Here is a 20,242-nt window from a genome sequence, read left to right on the forward strand (position 1 = left end):
TGTGACACTAGTGTCAGTTCTAACTTCTAAGCAGCATTATGGTACGTAATGCTTATGTAATTATGTACAGATATCTGCGCTACAGCAACTTTGAATACAGTAAGAAGATTTTACAAAGAATTTGTAAATTGTTTGTCATGTTAAGAATATGACAATGGTGAAAAAACTTCAATGTTTTGCAAAAAATACGACTATCCGAACCCCAACTCTTAATAAAATAATATTGATAATTTAACTATCCTTGCGTGAATTCAATTGACCTGTTGGGACTTATAATACAACACAAAAACTTTGACATTTAAAGCTTAACAATATAGATATAACCTGATAAGAAAATGTTAAGTTTGTCATGGACGAGCTTTGTTTAAGGGTTATCACTATTTTCTTTGCTCCATTGTTTAAATAATGGATATCTAAATTACCACCTTGCTCCTTAGTTTCTTTTGTTCCTTTCCTCTTTTGTCTACTCAGCTTTTGATTTATTATTTAAGTATTTCCTTTCATCCGTCTCAAGTGGATTGAATGGCATCAACTAACCTGTAACAGAAGAAATAAATTAAGAATTAATATTTCAAAGAATAAATGGTGTATTCCGATTCACGATTTAGACTTCCATGGCCAAAGAGGTATTTTCAACAAATGAGAAATGAAAGAATGAATATCAATTATTAACTGGACTAACCTGTAACAGAAGAAATAAATTAAGAATTAATATTTCAAAGAATAAATGGGGTATTCCGATTCACGATTTAGACTTCCATGGCCAAAGAGGTATTTTCAACAAATGAGAAATGAAAGAATGAATATCAATTATTAACTGAAATAATACCCATAATAATACCTGAACCTATACGTCTTGTAATAACGGTGAAGTTACCGCGATTATCTTCATATGTAAATGTAATGGAACAATTGCATCTAAAGTGCACCGCAATGTTAATAATACGTACCTACATATTATTATAGTGAAAAAAACTACGTACAATTTACCAAGTTTTTTTTTATGGGTAGAAAGTGGATGGTTTTAGACAAGAAGAGTGCATTAGAACTCCGCTCAGCTAATCTACTAAATAGACGCAAACGTATATTAAATTACCATACAATACATTTTACCCTATGCGGAAAGTTGGACTTTGGCTACTTTTATTGTCGGTCGATTACTGTGTCAGTTGGAAATACGGTCGAAAGGTACAAGCTCGTCGCCCTATGCGGAAAGTTGGACTTTGGCTACTTTTATTGTCGGTCGATTACTGTGTCAGTTGGGAATACGGTCGAAAGGTACAAGCTCGTGGTAGGCAAGGTCTTTGAAGTTGAAAAAGTCTGTATATTTATTTGCAAAGTGCACTTTGGTTAACTGCAACCAGTTATCAATTATAATCTGATTAATTTTAATTGCTTTACATTTCATAAATTTGCCTCGAGTCTGCCGATGGGCTCCAAGTTCATGATGCGATTTCTCGACGCGAAGACAAATGCTTGTCTTTAAAAGAAACTAACGCAGAAAGTACCCTTATCAAAAGAAATACCCAAAGACAGGCATTTCATCTACAGTAGACCAGTCAGTACCTGGATTAAAAATGAACATAATATTGTTAATTCAGTGAAACTCTTTGTGGTTCGGACAAATTGAAATTTCGCCACTAAATCAGGTGTACGTGGACTAATGAAGTTTCTTTAAAATGAATACTATACCCGTCCATGATGAGTTTGCTAGTTTACTTTTACTTAAAAGAAAAAAAAAAACTAGAAAGACATTAATCAAATAAATCATGTTTGGTGCTGTTTGTTGTTTTTGTTTGAAATAATCAAGTAGGTACTTAGTTCTGACCTGTGAGGTCATTACAAGGACCTAAATGAGGGCCTCTTGGACTTGACTCAAATCAGTCTAGGTACTCAGTTCAAAAAGAATGTAAACAAACAAAAGTGAGAACACAAAATAGTAATCATAATCAGTGGTTCTATGTACAAGTTTTTGGAACAAAAAACAAGATGAAATGAAATTTTCTAATCTAAAGAGGGGGAAATGTTTAAGAAAACAAATGAGTCAGAAATGTCAATAAATTTCACTGAAAGAGCTAAAATCAGGAAAAGTTGAAGTTTCCAAAGTTTTGAAATTGATTTCACGAAACCGACCCACTTTATCGAAAGTGCATCATGTATTAATGTTGACTTCCCGCGGCCAATATTATGAAGGTAAGAATGAATGAAATCCTAGAATCTCAACATCAACCCACGAACATCCGTCTGTTATTGTGTTTGTTTAGCACAGCGGCGATTTCTCTCAACTTTTTATTTCACAAGAACCATCTCTCGTGTACAATAAAGGCCATTATTATGACGATGCCAAACGTATAATTATTATTTATTGCAATTGAGAAGTGTTCTTTTTAATGCCATTTCTATCCTAATCTTAGGACCTACTGTAATTATTTTAGAACTCAATGAAAAAACCATCACCTGAGGATTATTCTAAGAAACCGCGCAACTCTTCAAGGGTAAACATAATATGCGGGTTTCGTAATGGTCATTATTTTTCGACATTTTAACTATGAAGCTATTATTTATTGACAGAGAATGTATCGAGTTATTAGCTGTACCTTCCACATTTTCCCATGTTCAGAAGACAAAGTGAAATATTACCTACCAAATGCACTAACTTTTTTTTATGGAAGAGAGAAACGAGAAACATATTCTAACATGTGACTATACTCAATAACTTCTCATATGAACAATTTGTCAGATTGTTGCGAGAAATCATGAAATTCAAAAGTGGTCCGTGGCTTGAGAAAGTTTGGGAACCCGTGCTTTAAAGTGACACAGAGAGTGAACTGTTTTAAAAATATTCGGAAGTTTGACGAACGACCGAGAAATTGAAAGATAAGGAATGGTTAGTGAAAAAAAGATGAAGTAGCCACGTCAGATTGTCAAATAGATAATACCTAGTTATAATAGTAAATTTCTTTTTATAAAAAAAGACACAGGATTGTATTCACTTTTTTTTTACCAGTACACAAGTTAGTCAAGGGCAAAACTTGGGGAAAATGAAGAGATTAAAATGAACTATGAAATGGAGTTTAAAAATGAGAAAATCCCACAAAAAGATTGGATAAAGATTCCAAGTTTAAAGAATACTAGATTTCGGGCATACCTAGAAATTACCAAGACCTGTGTATAAAACCAGACTGAATAACAAGTCTAGCCTAAGTGAGCCCCCTGATAAACACTGTCCAACAAGCAGTACACATCAGTACTTTGAGTAATTGCACATTTCACAAACCGTTGCCAATTATTTCGATATGAAAATTAAGATATCTGTTTCAAACACAAACTTGTAGGTGTTTTTATAGTGCTGACAAACAAGAAAATATTTTACACCGCAGCAGGTCTCTTATATTCAGATCATGGGATCATGGAGCAATTTTGAAACAAATCAGGAATCAGGTTGAAAGAATTCCTTTAAGCTGGTTAATCGAGTGGGTATTCTAGCTTCATAACTTTAAATCAACAGATATAGGTATGGTAGGATGGATACTATGTTTATTTGAAATTAAAACATTTTGGCTTGAAGAAAAAGTGGTCTTACAACACAGGACACACATCCACATGCAAAAGCAAAACTATTACATAATCTCTTTCCCACTAGCATATTTTCCCAAACAAACGCATTGGCTTGGCCAGACGATCAGAGTCAAATCTGATCAGAGATATGTAGCTTACAGGTAATGGAAGTGTCAACATAGAGTATTGACAGAACGCATTAGACCCCATTAGGGGACCCACAGACCTAACGAGATTATCCCACACACCTTTGTCGTTAAATATTAAGGTCTATAATATAAGTACATATTGATTTTTGTCTTTCAATAGTTTATTCATACACCAACAATGGAGTGACAATAAAATGACAATAAGTACATATTGATTTTTGTCTTTCAATAGTTTATTCATACACCAACAATGGAGTGACAATAAAATGACATTTCAAGTGCAAGTCAACTATGAACTCGGAAAATAACATTGCCATGTTAATCGCCACCACAAGTCTGCTCCATCAAGTGACCATCTGACCACAGAGAAGCCCAATATGGCAAACCGACATGCTCATCCAATCAGCACTACAAGTACATACAGCGAGCCAATCGTCCATCAACTAGACATTAGACAATTTCAAGGTTCCCAGTGTTATTCAGTAAAGCATTGACTTGGCATGTGCCAAATATGCAAAAATGTCTTTTTCTTGTGAGAAGATCTTTTTCCTCATTTAACAAATGATGGAACAGCTTTTTACAAAGATGGGTTAAAAAATGGTCAGGGGACGTGATTTGTCTTAGAAAATGTTAATCAGTAGGAACATCAAGAAAATCAATCATGGGCAAATGAAAGGTTTGATCTAGGGATGGGTAAATATTCTCTGAGTCGATTCAAAGAGTCGAATATTTCAAAAGAATCGTGAATCGCGATTCTTAAATTCAAAGAATCGCGATTCTTTGAAGAGTCGCGATTCTTTGAAGAGTCGAGGTTGTACCTACGTTGCCGTGCCCTGTACAACTACAATTTTAGTTGTTTTTAGTTTTGTTTTTTCATTCCCCATTTTAGTCTCCCCCGCCTACAAAAGAATCGCGATTCTTTTAGAGTCGATTCTTTGAGTCGAATATTTGAAAAGAATCGAATCGTGGTATTCGAATATTCAAAAAGAGTCAAATATCCCATCCCTAGTTTGATCTTATGCAGGAAGACGATGAACAAGAAACCTGTTGAGTCTCAAGTTCCTATATGATATGAGTTTCTTTGCTCATTTGATGACTCGTAAAGAGGAGGAATGTAAGCTACAACAAAGGTGACGCAGACTCTCACACACTCAATAGATTTGTCTTAGAAAATGTTAATCAGTAGGAACATCAAGAAAATCAATCATGGGCAAATGAAAGGTTTGATCTTATGCAGGAAGACGATGAACAAGAAACCTGTTGAGTCTCAAGTTCCTATATGAGTTTCTTTGCTCATTTGATGACTCGTAAAGAGGAGGAATGCAAGCTACAACAAAGTTGACGCAGACTCTCACACACTCAATAGGCTACCAGTTAAAAGTTGGTGTTTTCAAAGAAAAAGGACATTTGAGTAGCAAAGGATGAAAGGCTACAACAAAGTTGACGCAGACTCTCACACACTCAATAGGTTACCAGTTAAAAGTTGGTGTTTTCAAAGAAAAAGGACATTTGAGTAGCAAAGGATGAAAACCTTCTTTAGGTACATACTATGTGGTGTACAGTTCACTGAACTACTAGTGTACGATGAAACAATCCTTTCCCAACCAGGACAGCACACAAGAAATTTATTAGAGACTTCCTAAATTTCATTTTCTGGTATTATGTATGTTTCAAACAGATTTTTAGGGAAATTCAAGGTCATTTCAATGGAATTGAAGGTACAAAGTTTTTGACTAAAATGAAAACCTTAATAATCATAATGTTATTATCAACCTACGAAATTTCCAATCTTTACAAAACAACTCAAACTATAATGTTTGTGTACACTTACAAGCAAATTAATGTTATATTTTTCGATCAAGTGGGCGACCTATTCATTTTCAATGTTAAATGTGAGAATATTGAGCAGAATCAGGCGTTTTACAAACAAAGACTAGACTAGATTTTTTTTTTTTAGTTTTTAAAATCTTATCATGAACAAGGTAAAAACTGTTATCTACTCGTAAAAGGTTTTACTGGCACCTACTTTGCACCAAATCAGTACTGAAATCTACAAGTACATCCAACATCAAATTTGAAAATCACGCTATTTGAAGGAAAACGCAAGTATTCTTGAAGACTTAACAATACAAAATAGCGAATAACTTTAAGCATATTCTAATAGTAGCCTGTGAATGACGCGGTTATCAGTTATCCATTATGTCATTATTCTCCATCATGAATGGTCGGGTAAGGTCGGTTAATTATTGTTCTCAAACAAGTCCAAGGTAAATACATACAGACAAGATGCAAGGCGAACTGGCTTGCTGCACACAACACTGTTTACAATTTTACACGAACGGATAAAAAAAAGTTTTGATTGAAGACGTTTTTATCCAATTAAATGTTTGTAGGATTCCGAACATGAAAACATCATTAGAACAGTTCTTGTTTTATATTCTAATAGTAGCCTGTGAATGATGCGGTTATCAGTTATCCATTATGTCATTATTCTCCATCATGAATGGTCGGGTAAGGTCGGTTAATTATTGTTCTCAAACAAGTCCAAGGTAAATAAATACATACAGACAAGATGCAAGGCGAACTGGCTTGCTGCACACAACACTGTTTACAACGGATAAAAAAAGTTTTGATTGAAGACGTTTTTATCCAATTAAATGTTTGTAGGATTCCGAACATGAAAACATCATTAGAACAGTTCTTGTTTATCTTCAAATTCGCTACTACTTAATCGTTTGTAAAACGCTGCGCTAAGGCCACTAAAAACATCAAGTCTAATCAATCCTTGGAAACGTGCTTTCTTCATAGGGGTATAGAAACATGGTAAGGCTGTTCCTAAAAGTGCCTTATTTGTCGAGGAGTATGAAAGAGCGATTTTTGATTTATCTATCCCGCTGGAAGGAAACCATATTACTTGAGTCGTCAGTTGTGGCATTAAAATCTCAAACGGGTAGAAAACAACTGTGTGAATATAAAGATCACGGTGAAATTGACCTTTAGAGAACTTGGGAAAAAATCAAAGATTCTTTCTGATATCTACGATTTTTGATTTATCTATCCCGCTGGAAGGAAACCATATTACTTGAGTTGTCAGTTGTGGCATTAAAATCTCAAACGAGTAGAAAACAACTGTGTGAATATAAAGATCACGGTGAAATTGACCTTTAGAGAACTTGGAGTAGAAAACAACTATGTGAATATAAAGATCACGGTGAAATTGACCTTTAGAGAACTTGGGAAAAAATCAAAGATTCTTTCTGATATCTGTCAACTTCTCATCGTGTCAACTTAAACAGTCAGCCATCATTACTCGACACGAATGTCACTAGCACTGAATAACAAACCTCTAGTATCAAGCTCTACCTACCGTAAATCTCATTAGACACATTACAGCCTTCCCATTCTGGGAGGCCCGAATTAAGGCTATTGCAAGATTTCATTTAGGGGCCAGGGGCCCATGTACTGTTTGTGATATAAATCAGGAAAGGCAATCTCGCAACAGCCAAAGAAATCCAAGAAATAAGCAAAATGAATCTATCGAGAAACTGGATCTTCAGAGTTTTGAGAAAATTTGATCAAGAAATTACACAATAGTTACCCAAGGATCCTAGGGGCAACTCCCTAAGAATAGACAAATAGACATACATTCATAAGAATATACAGATTGTAACGGATCAAAAAACTGCAACCAGATGGTAGTGGACAACTGCAAAATTCATAAGAATATAATTACAGATTGTAACGGATCAAAAAACTGCAACCAGATGGTAGTGGACAACTGCAAAGATGAAATAGTAGACACATTTGTCCACTTTCCTCATTCATAAGAATATACAGAGTGTAACGGATCAAAAAACTGCAACCAGATGGTAGTGGACAACTGCAAAGATGAAATAGTAGACACATTTGTCCACTTTCCTTTTTCTCATGCTAGCGAGTATATTACATGACCATTAACTAGCGGACTAGAGCTCAGCATTAGACTATCAGGACACAATTGGGTGAGATCTCAGAAAAGCAAAATGACACGTTCAAATAATAGTTTCAAATTAAGAGCCTCTCTCTTTCTATAATAGTAAAATTAACAACATATTGTTCAACACAAAATGACATCTCCTGAGTATTATGTAAATTTCTACAATACAAAACTCTATGAGCTATACCTATGCTCTTCTAAACTCCATTTCCGTTGGTAATGAAAATCTCTATTCATTTTAAAATTAGAAAAACATAATGATGTCTACTTGACAATTCTGATAACTGGAAACTGGATAGACATACCTACTAAGTTTTTTCTCAGTACATTGAACTGTGTTACGATGCGTACATTGTCACGGGATTGACAAGCCTACAGGATTGATATAGACTCAAAAGAAAAGATATAAAAGATGACGAAGATGTGGGTAGGATGATGGATTGGGTGCAGTTAAAATGATTCAATTCAAAACACATGCATCAAATTTAATGTAGAAGCAAATTATGTAAATTTCGAGATCACATGATTCAAGAAATTCATACAGACTGCATTTCAAGTCTCTCAGTCTTTTTTCCAAGTCTATATTCCTTAGTTCATCCGGTTGCATATAGTGGCATCATGGCATCACGAGATCACAAAGTTAACACGAAACAAACATAAAAGTTAAATCTTCTTCATCTTTTACTGTACCTTTTCCTAACAATACATACTAGACGGTAAACAAACGCATTGGCTTGGCCAGACGATCAGAGTCAAATCTGATCAGAGATATGTAGCTTACAGGTAATGGAAGTGTCAACATAGAGTATTGACAGAACGCATTAGACCCCATTAGGGGACCCACAGACCTAACGAGATTATCCCACACACCTTTGTCGTTAAATATTAAGGTCTAGGAATGTAGAGACAGACATCATTTTTTTTTCTTTTTTTTAGGGCAGCAGGCATGGTCACAAAAAGAAATATTCAATTGGGAATACATTATTAGGCGTGTTTCGGAAATTTGAAGTTATACTTGAATTCTGCAATGCATTGCAATAACCTGATTATTTTTACTCAAACCTGGCAAAAATTTAAGTAATTTCTTAATGATTTGAACACTTTCTGTCCAAGATCTTTTTTTTTATTATTAATTAAATGCTTAGCTAACGCTCGAAATATTTATTGAGAAAGAAATAATAATAATAGTGCTTATTTATACTGCTCGTATAGGACTGAAAAGTCCCTTTACTCCGGGATGACGGAAGCAGGATGAAGTTCAAAAAAAGAAGTTTTCCAATTGGGATTGGAAGATTTGGGAGTTATTTTGAAAGGAATAAGAAGATATTTGGCGTGGTGATTAAAAGCAAAGATAAATAAACATTGGACTTGATATTGCTCATTGAGGATGAGAACTGAAGCAATTTACTACAAACATGTGAAATATGTAGAAGAGAAACACATAAATTTAATTACAGGTCCTCCTATCGTCCAATTCCATTGGCCTGACGAAACAAGAAGAAAAAAAATCCAAATTGGTATAAATTTACGACACCATAAACATTTAGGATGTGAATTTCTTTTTTTAATTGTGTGTGTCCCAAAGTCCCAGGAGATTTAGTACTTTTGTAGACATTCTGCCAATGTACTCCAATCGACAACAGATCTATGTAAGTTCTTAGTACTGACGGAAGCAGGATGATATGTATGTGTTTTCGAAAGAAACTTCCCACGGGCAAAGGAAGCCTTTTAAAGTCTGTTAACGTGACAAATCTGGCAAAAGTTTGTCAAGTTTTTGTGGCTAGATCTCACTTTTTATCTATTTCTTGGGGTGCGGTCTTGGTCATGATTAAATTTATCCGTAAATATTAAATACATACATGTAATTATGTACCCTACTACCCTTCCATATTTGGACCTGAGCTCTACAAACGTACGGTGTAGACATTTCTTTTCTTTAATCATTATTATATCAATTAACATTGTTTCACGCAAGTTTTTCTAGTAGCTCATTTTTCATTCACAATTTTACTTTAGGTATTACATACATTCTTGATGCTGGGGGGAGGGGGGCAACAGACACAAGACAGGTTGAATGACATTCCACTTTTTTATACTTTTTTGTTATTCTTTCTTGTTCTGGCAAATTATCAATTTTTTATTTATTTATTATTTTAATTTTTTACAGTTTATACTTTTTTGTTATTCTTTCTTGTTCTGGCAAATTATCAATTTTTTATTTATTTATTATTTTAATTTTTTACAGTCTCATATACAGGATGTCAGTGTGTAGCTGTTTCATATTTTCAAGGTATCTAATAAGTAATAAGTAAGTAAGGTATAATCCTTTGCAGGATTGTAGGTTATTCAGGGATGGCATATTGGGATTCAATGGCAAATATGATACCATGAATTTTGCTTGTAACAAAAAAGATTCTCTCTGCTCTGATACCCAACACGGTCTACGAATGTAAATGTTTCCCAAAAATAGTTAAGCGACATTACAATGTATCTCGATTATTACCCAAATGAACAATGGATCATTTTGCTTGTAACAAAAAAGATTCTCTCTGCTCTGATACTCAACACGGTCTACGAATGTAAATGTTTCCCAAAAATAGTTAAGCGACATTACAATGTATCTCGATTATTACCCAAATGAACAATGGATTTTGCACAAACTATTCCTTTGCACAAACCATCCTATACGGCTATCTACAATCTACATACAATTCTACATACTTGTTTCATAAAAATAAGTAGATCCGTGTGTCTGATTATTAATGGAAACACACTGTACATGTATCTCGACTATTTTCCCCCCGAACATGTTTTCAGGACTCAGCATTGTAGCGGGACATGCAAACAAAAATATTATTAGTAGCTACATAATATTTATGTATTCATTAGTGTTCTCAACCATTGCTACCTACTGAGGACCAGGGTGTCAAGGGGATTTTGTCCCCTCTGGAAGATTTCCAAATTTTAATCCAAATTCCAAACACATCAAGGCAATAGGTGTTTTGGACCCTCATGGCCTACATAACCGGATCCTAGACAGTAAGGGATTTAGTCAAAACATTGTCAAGGACTTGAAAAAGTTCTCAGCTTTTTACTTTTTTTCTTTCAAAGAAAGTTCTGGATGAAAGGAAAGAAAGCTTAGAAGAGTTTTCTTGTGCCCAAAGAGTTTGTTTGAGGATATTGGTATAGAAGAAAACTGTTTTCTTTCGGTGCAAAAAAAGAAAATCCCAATGCACAAAGTAAGTAGCTTCGCAGAGCAAGGGCCTGGTGTTAGTAAATTTCAACATTAATATTTCGGAAATAATAGCGTGTTAATAAGTTTCTCTACATTATTACATCGAGATGATACTTGAGTTGGTCTGATAGCCAAGGGTTGTTGACGCTACGTTCGTTTTGTGTGGGAGGGCCACTATTAAATTTGAGACACAATTGAATTAAAATGAACATATCCATGCAGAGAGTACGCAGAAACACATTATACGTTTTGGGTGTGATTCCTCTTCTTTGGAGCACAAAGGGTTTTTCGAGTTGGGGAGATAAAACAAAGAAATGTAACATACCGACTATCATGAAAATAAATAATCCAACTTTCTCGTTTTTTTTTCTTCTTTTTTGATTAATGTTTCAGACATTTTAAGAAATTACCGAGTTTCTTTGAAGCAGGGATTCCCAAACTGTGGTCCGCGGACTACTGGTGGTCCGTCAGAAGGTTTCAGGTGGTCCGCGAGTCAACCTTTTGTTTAAAATAAATAAGTTTTTAGTTATAATGTATTTAAAAAATACTTATACAATATGTAAAAAAAAAAAATGTGAAAAAAAAGCTTCAACTGGGATTCGAACCAAGGATGCATGGATTGATGAGCAACGCGCTAACCATTTACGCCACGTATGCCCGGTGTAAAAGGGATTCTCTGAACTTGTCAACATTACGTCCAAGCAAAGGATGCTAGGTGGTCTGCGAGAAATCATGAAATTCAAAAGTGGTCCGTGGCTTGAGAAAGTTTGGGAACCCGTGCTTTAAAGTGACACAGAGAGTGATTTTTTTTAAAAATATTCGGAAGTTTGACGAACGACCGAGAAATTGAAAGATAAGGAATGGTTAGTGAAAAAAAGATGAAGTAGCCACTTAACTTATCTCGAATGTAGTCTTTAATACAACTTCATTTAAAGAAGAAAAAAAAAAGCAGAAGTTAAAAGGTTGATACCTAATAAAAATGAACATAAATCTCAAAGCTTAACAGACAAAAAAAAAAACACGTATCACATAGGTTAAAAGTTAATTCATACAACTTTGTTTTGCCCTTTTCTAAAAGGTAAACAAATACTCTTCTCCTTATATATACATTACACATATTCATAAAGCTGTGTTTTGAATCTGTACAGACCACTTCCAAGTACTAGGTTAAAGCAAAACATTTTGCAACCAATGTACATAAAAATAGATCATCATTAAAATCTATCGAAAAAAAGTAAAGAACATGGGCATATGTATGTAGTTATGTCTATGCATTCTCGTGTACTTGGGAAAAGTTCGATCATATAATGTCCGTTCACATATGGTTATCTCCATGTTTTCCATAGATGGAGAAGCAATAGAAATTGCAATGACAAAATGTATGCCGCACATGACACGGGTATTTTGATAGTCTGCCATGACATTCTTTTTGAGAATCCGAATGCACTATACAAAATGTATGCCGCACATGACACGGGTATTTTGATAGTCTGCCATGACATTCTTTTTGAGAATCCGAATGCACTCGAAATAATACTTGTATGCCGCACATGACACGGGTATTTTGATAGTCTGCCATGACATTCTTTTTGAGAATCCGAATGCACTCGAAATAATACTACAGATAAGGGTACGTTAGGTGAACACTTTGGAAACAAGAGACTTGAGAAAGCTCACATAGGAATTTGAGAAACAACTACCCACAGCAAGATGACAAGATACCCACTATATTATCGGACAAGAAACGTAAGAACCCACTGAATTATCTAATGGGTGATTAGGACAGGCACTCAATAATCATAAGGAAAACATCCGAACATTCCGAACCATATCTTAAGTAGTTCCCCGTAATCCCTCTCAAAGTCCCCCCTTTTACACACTATAACCGCCCACTTTTTTATGAATAAAATATTTATTTAGGAAAAGCTCTGTTAGTGGTGTCAAAAGCACTTGAGGACATGGATTATTTTTTATTCATTAATTTAAAGGCATTAGCTTTTGATAACCATTACCTATTATGTAGCTTCTGCACTAGGTGTTATTAAGAAACATAATCCAGCAGATTATCCGGCTAGGCAAATAGTCGGCTACCTGTCATTATCACGGAATACCTGCACGAAATTAATCAGGTTTTTAAAAAGATGAGTGCCAAAAAAAATTGAATCAGTTGGTAAAATTTTCTTCCAAGTTTTTCTTACCTTATGAACTGTGTCCTTTAAAATGTGAAACAAATAAATTTCAAAATAATCCAAAGTTGGTACACCCTAAGTTGCCGATCTTCCTCGCATTTGTGTCAATTGAGAGAATATAAAAGCGAAACTTGTTTCAAGCTGCCGCCAATCCCGCTAACATTTCTCATCATAGGAGAATAAATTAATGTCTTCCTTTTTGCTGGCACGCATGTCTCGATCAGTCCTTTTTACGGGACCAGAGGCATAACTTTGATGCGCCACCATTTTGAATCAGGATGAAATTTAACAAATTTAAGTAGCTCATGTCACCCTCAGTAGCTTTATTTATAAAGATGCATGACAAATTCCTAGCTTTACTTATAAAGATGTATGACAAATTCCTCATTTCAGGATCACTTCTTCTTTACTACAAAGATATTTTACCATATGGTCAGCGGACGTCTCAACTATGTATATTTTTTCAAAGCATTATCTTGAAGTTTAGTGGTCTTCAAAGCCTTCAGCAACAATTGATGTTGTTTTACATAGGTGAAATTTGAGACTGTGAACGCTTAAAACAAAAAGAAAAATCAGTCAACCACGTCGGCAAAAGAATTGCTGTACTTTGTGAACATTAAATTGTCAGAATCATCATCAGAAGATCAAACTACCTACTTCTTCTTCGTGCTTCTCTAGCAACTCTAGCTTAACGTCCTAATGAGAGAGGAAATTTGACATGCCAATTTCACACTTGGTTAATGATACAAACAGCTAGGAGGTTTAGGACCATAACAATGAAACACAAGTACAGATGCTACGGTAATTTTCACGAGTACTCTTTGTAGTTTTTAGTGTAGCTTTTTTTCTCAATCAGCAAATAGTGTCCCTTTATCACTAGATATATCCATAGCGTTCTTATCACAAGAAAGTCTGAAATTCTTCAACGTTAAATTCAAAGGCTTTAAGCCTGTGGTAAAAACTAACAATAAAAACTCAATGAATATTGTTGGGTAGACCGTCGTTGTTGATCTACACCCTGTGTTGTTTTTATCAAAATTACTTTTTTTCCATTAGGCGCTTTAACAATGAAAATTGCTTTCATAAAGGCAATTGGATTTTATTTGAACCCTATTTTACCTAGACACGCGTAAATTCAAAGGCTTAAATGTAAAAACTAACAATAAAAACTCAATGAATATTGTTGGGTAGACCGTCGTTGTTGATCTACACCCCGTGTTGTTTTTATCAAAATTGCTTTTTTTCCATTAGGCGCTTTAACAATGAAAATTGCTTTCATAAAGGCAATTGGATTTTATTTGAACCCTATTTTACCTAGACACGCGGGTGTCAAATTGTTACAAAGCCCATCATGCAAGCTGATATTACTCAGCGCCAAAGTTCAACGACCCAAACAAAACTTCCTTCACAAGCTTTTTTATTGCACGACCTGTGTAGTGTGTAGTTAACAGTGAATCAGTAGTTTTCCGCATTTTCATTTTACAGTTTTCTCTCTTTCTTCAAGTTTATCTTTGTGCTTGAACCAGGTATATTCGACCTGTGTAGTTAACAGTGAATCAGTAGTTTTCCGCATTTTCATTTTACAGTTTTCTCTCTTTCTTCAAGTTTATCTTTTGTGCTTGAACAGGTATATTGACTATATTGTAAAAAGAAATAGTATTTTCCTGTTACTTTTACGTATTAGTATGTACTTGTAGAAAATACTTGTCTGGCAATAAAATAGGTGTTGACAGAGAATGTATCGAGTTATTATCTGTACCTTCCACATTTTCCCATGTTCAAGACCTGTGTAAGTAACAGTGAATCAGTAGTTTTCCGCATTTTCATTTTACAGTTTTCTCTCTTTCTTCAAGTTTATCTTTGTGCTTGAACAAGTATATTGATTATATTGTGAAAAGAAATAGTATTTTCCTGTTACTTTTACGTATCAGTATGTAACCGTAGAAAATACTTGTCTGGCAATAAAATAGGTGTTGACAGAGAATGTATCGAGTTATTAGCTGTACCTTCCACATTTTCCCATGTTCAGAAGACAAAGTGAAATATTACCAAATGCACAAACTTTTTTTTTTATGGAAGAGAGAAACGAGAAACATATTCTAACATGTGACTATACTCAATAACTTCTCATATGAACAATTTGTCAGATTGTCAAATAGATAATACCTAGTTATAATAGTAAATTTCTTTTTATATAAAAAAGACAGGACTGTATTCACTTTTTTTACCAGTACACAAGTTAGTCAGGGGCAAAACTTGAGGAAAATGAAGAGATTAAAATGAACTATAAAATGGAGTTTAGAAATGAGAAAATCCCACAAAAAGATTGGATAAAGATTCTAAATTTAAAGAATACTAGATTTCGGGCATACCTGGAAATTACCAAGACCTGTGTATAAAACCAGACTGAATAACAAGTCTAGCCTAAGTGAGCCCCCTGATAAACACTGTTCAACAAGCAGTACACATCAGTACTTTGAGTAATTGCACACTTCACAAACCGTTGCCAATTATTTCGATATGAAAATTAAGATATCTGTTTCCAACACAAACTTGTAGGTGTTTTTATAGTGCTGACAAACAAAATATTTTACACCGCAGCAGGTCTCTTAAATTCAGATCATGGGATCATGGAGCAATTTTGAAATAAATCAGGAATCAGGTTGAAAGAATTCCTTTAAGCTGGTTAATCGAGTGGGTATTCTAGCTTCATAACTTTAAATCAACAGATATAGGTATGGTAGGATGGATACTATACTTATTTGAAATTAAAACATTTAGTGGGTGGCCTAACGTCACAATTTTGGCCAAAAGCTGCATTTATTCAGGAAAGCACCAAATTTGGTATGGACCTTCATTGGTGGCTTGGAGAAAAAGTGGTCTTACAACACAGGACACACATCCACATGCAAAAGCAAAACTATTACATAATCTCTTTCCCACTAGCATATTTTCCCTGGCTTGGAGAAAAAGTGGTCTTACACAGGACACACATCCACATGCAAAAGCAAAACTATTACATAATCTCTTTCCCACTAGCATATTTTCCCACAGTGTAGCTCTAGCCATGCGAAAACGCCAAACCCTTTGTCCTCCAGGCTGCTGGTCAAGTTGAACATATTTCAGTGAACTCAGGAAAGAAAGGATCGTAAAAACAGGAAAGGTGGAGTCACTGAAGTCAATAACACAGACGACAACAAACTCAATAGGAATGCAAGAGAATGCAGGTTGTTTGAATCTAATAAAGTGTATGGGGACCAGTGAGCCGTGAAATTTGAAATTAATATTCTGAACCTGATGATCAGAAGTTAGAAGTTGTGATAGCACAAGAATCTGTCAGGGACGGAGCTACTAGGAAGATATGTGAACCATAAAATTATCTTTCAGCAGCGTAGAAATATGTACATAACCATGTAACCAAATTCCCTCCTACCATTTAAAGCAATACTGCATATCCTGGAAATGACGAATGATGACAGCTATTATCAACATGATGGGAGTCCGTCCTCACACGCAAGTGTGACCTGACTACATGTGAACAACACCATAATTATAAAATACAGATGCACCACACAAAATAGACAAATAGACATACATTCATAAGAATATACAGATTGTAACGGATCAAAAAACTGCAACCAGATGGTAGTGGACAACTGCAATGCCCATGTTCTTTACTTTTTTTCAATAGATTTTAATGATGATCTATTTTTATGTACATTGGTTGCAAAATGTTTTGCTTTAACCTAGTACCATATGCCCATGTTCTTTACTTTTTTTCGATAGATTTTAATGATGATCTATTTTTATGTACATTGGTTGCAAAATGTTTTGCTTTAACCTAGTACTTGGAAGTGGTCTGTACAGATTCAAAACACAGCTTTATGAATATGTGTAATGTATATATAAGGAGAAGAGTATTTGTTTACCTTTTAGAAAAGGGCAAAACAAAGTTGTATGAATTAACTTTTAACCTATGTGATACGTGTTTTTTTTTTTGTCTGTTAAGCTTTGAGATTTATGTTCATTTTTATTAGGTATCAACCTTTTAACTTCTGCATTTTTTTTTTCTTCTTTAAATGAAGTTGTATTAAAGACTACATTCGAGATAAGTCAAGTGGCTACTTCATCTTTTTTTCACTAACCATTCCTTATCTTTCAATTTCTCGGTCGTTCGTCAAACTTCCGAATATTTTTAAAACATGATGTCTGTCTCTACATTCCTAGACCTTAATATTTAACGACAAAGGTGTGTGGGATAATCTCGTTAGGTCTGTGGGTCATGATGTCTGTCTCTACATTCCTAGACCTTAATATTTAACGACAAAGGTGTGTGGGATAATCTCGTTAGGTCTGTGGGTCCCCTAATGGGGTCTAATGCGTTCTGTCAATGTTGACACTTCCATTACCTGTAAGCTACATATCTCTGATCAGATTTGACTCTGATCGTCTGGCCAAGCCAAACCGTCTAGTATGTATTGTTAGGAAAAGGTACAGTAAAAGATGAAGAAGATTTAACTTTTATGTTTGTTTCGTGTTAACTTTGTGATCTCGTGATGCCATGATGCCACTATATGCAACCGGATGAACTAAGGAATATAGACTTTTGAAATGCAGTCCGTATGAATTTCTTGAATCATGTGATCTCGAAATTTACATAATTTGCTTCTACATTAAATTTGATGCATGTGTATTGAATTGAATCATTTTAACTGCACCCAATCCACCATCCTACCCACATCTTCGTCATCTTTTATACCTTTTCTTTTGAGTCTATATCAATCCTCTAGGCTTGTCAATCCCGTGACAATGTACGCATCGTAACACAGTTCAATGTACTGAGAAAAAACTTAGTAGGTATGTCTATCCAGTTTCCAGTTATCAGAATTGTCAAGTAGACATCATTATGTTTTTCTAATTTTAAAATGAATAGAGATTTTCATTACCAACGGAAATGGAGTTTAGAAGAGCATAGGTATAGCTCATAGAGTTTTGTATTGTAGAAATTTACATAATACTCAGGATTCTTGACCCCGCCGGGAATCGAACCCGGGTCTCCCGCGTGCAAGGCGAGTGCAGTGACCACTACGCCATGGGAGCTATTTGAAGTTCTACTTGAATTCTGCAATGCATTGCAATAACCTGATTATTTTTACTCAAACCTGGCAAAAATTTAAGTAATTTCTTAATGATTTGAAACAATAACCTGATTATTTTTACTCAAACCTGGCAAAAATTTAAGTAATTTCTTAATGATTTGAAACACTTTCTGTCCAAGATCTTTTTTTTATTATTAATTAAAAGCTTATCTAACGCTCGAAATATTTATTGAGAAAGAAATAATAATAATAGTGCTTATTTATACTGCTCGTATAGGACTGAAAAGTCCCTTTACTCCGGGATGACGGAAGCAGGATGAAGTTCAAAAAAAGAAGTTTTCCAATTGGGATTGGAAGATTTGGGAGTTATTTTGAAAGGAATAAGAAGATATTTGGCGTTGTGATTAAAAGCAAAGATAAATAAACATTGGACTTGATATTGCTCATTGAGGATGAGAACTGAAGCAATTTACTACAAACATGTGAAATATGTAGAAGAGAAACACATAAATTTAATTACAGGTCCTCCTATCGTCCAATTCCATTGGCCTGACGAAACAAGAAGAAAAAAAATCCAAATTGGTATAAATTTACGACACCATAAACATTTAGGATGTGAATTTCTTTTTTTAATTGTGTGTGTCCCAAAGTCCCAGGAGATTTAGTACTTTTGTAGACATTCTGCCAATGTACTCCAATCGACAACAGATCTATGTAAGTTCTTAGTACTGACGGAAGCAGGATGATATGTATGTGTTTTCGAAAGAAACTTCCCACGGGCAAAGGAAGCCTTTTAAAGTCTGTTAACGTGACAAATCTGGCAAAAGTTTGTCAAGTTTTTGTGGCTAGATCTCACTTTTTATCTATTTCTTGGGGTGCGGTCTTGGTCATGATTAAATTTATCCGTAAATATTAAATACATACATGTAATTATGTACCCTACTACCCTTCCATATTTGGACCTGAGCTCTACAAACGTACGGTGTAGACATTTCTTTTCTTTAATCATTATTATATCAATTAACATTGTTTCACGCAAGTTTTTCTAGTAGCTCATTTTTCATTCACAATTTTACTTTAGGTATTACATACATTCTTGATGCTGGGGGGAGGGGGGCAACAGACACAAGACAGGTTGAATGACATTCCACTTTTAGGTGCGTGAAGTTAGCACCACAACTTTTGCTGCGAATTTGTACCAAAGCCCATCATTTAGTACCCATTTTGTTCCATCAAACCCACTTTGTCCCATAATTTGTACCAGCACCATTACATCACAATTCATGTTTTTAGTTTTCCTGGTTTGAATTTCCCACTTAGAAGAATAGATACAGTAAAACGGGGTGAATAGGAACAGTGGGGTGAATAGAAACGAAACTTTAGGTTAAGGTTCGAAAATTATTTATTTTTCCAACTAAAATTCTAAGAGATGTAATGTGGGCAAAAAAAAAAAACGCTTCCAAATTATAAGACTTCAAATTTTAGCAGGAAAATTGAAGAAAAAAAAATCTTCAAACCTTAACATGAAGTTTCGTTTCTATTCACCCCGTTTTTACATACATTATACTATGGTACAAGAACATCTGTCGTAATAAGCAAAGTGTGTTGTTTCTTCCCAGGTAAACTCAATTAAGATAATTTTATTTTAATACTGGTTGTTGAAAAAAGTAGAAGATATGACAATCTAGAGAACGGATTTCATTACTCCATTTCACTCCTGAAATAGCACAGTTACCTACCTCTCAAGTAGAATTTTTAAATTTTATGACAGTAATACTATAATAGACTGTTGAGTACAAAGTACAAGGTAGGTATGTAAGCACTGGGCGAGAATAATGCCACAAGCGTTCACTACCACCCAACCCTTAAAGCTCCATAATAAATCCTCAATTAAGTGAGGAAAAAATTTCAATGCTCTGGCTGGGATTGAACCCACACCCTCCTGGTTACTAGACCTTGGCCATTACCCCACAAGCTAACTAGGCCGGCGAAAATAAAAAAGGAAAATCTACTAAAGAATTGTTTGCAAATTAGTG

The 20,242-nt window shown here is 34.7% G+C and overlaps 1 long non-coding RNA gene across 1 annotated transcript in view; it reads right to left on the minus strand.

The window, feature by feature from the left end:
• Positions 1-204: 204 nt before the first annotated feature.
• The window catches only part of LOC113466488, a 33,936-nt gene continuing 13,898 nt past the window's right edge, over positions 205-20,242 (minus strand). The window contains exon 2 of the long non-coding RNA XR_003390873.1: positions 205-537. This is a non-coding gene — a long non-coding RNA (uncharacterized LOC113466488). The remainder of the gene's footprint in view (positions 538-20,242) is intronic.

Source organism: Diaphorina citri, unplaced genomic scaffold, assembly GCF_000475195.1.
Source record: "Diaphorina citri unplaced genomic scaffold, Diaci psyllid genome assembly version 1.1 scaffold278, whole genome shotgun sequence".
NCBI classification, from domain to species: domain Eukaryota; kingdom Metazoa; phylum Arthropoda; class Insecta; order Hemiptera; family Psyllidae; genus Diaphorina; species Diaphorina citri.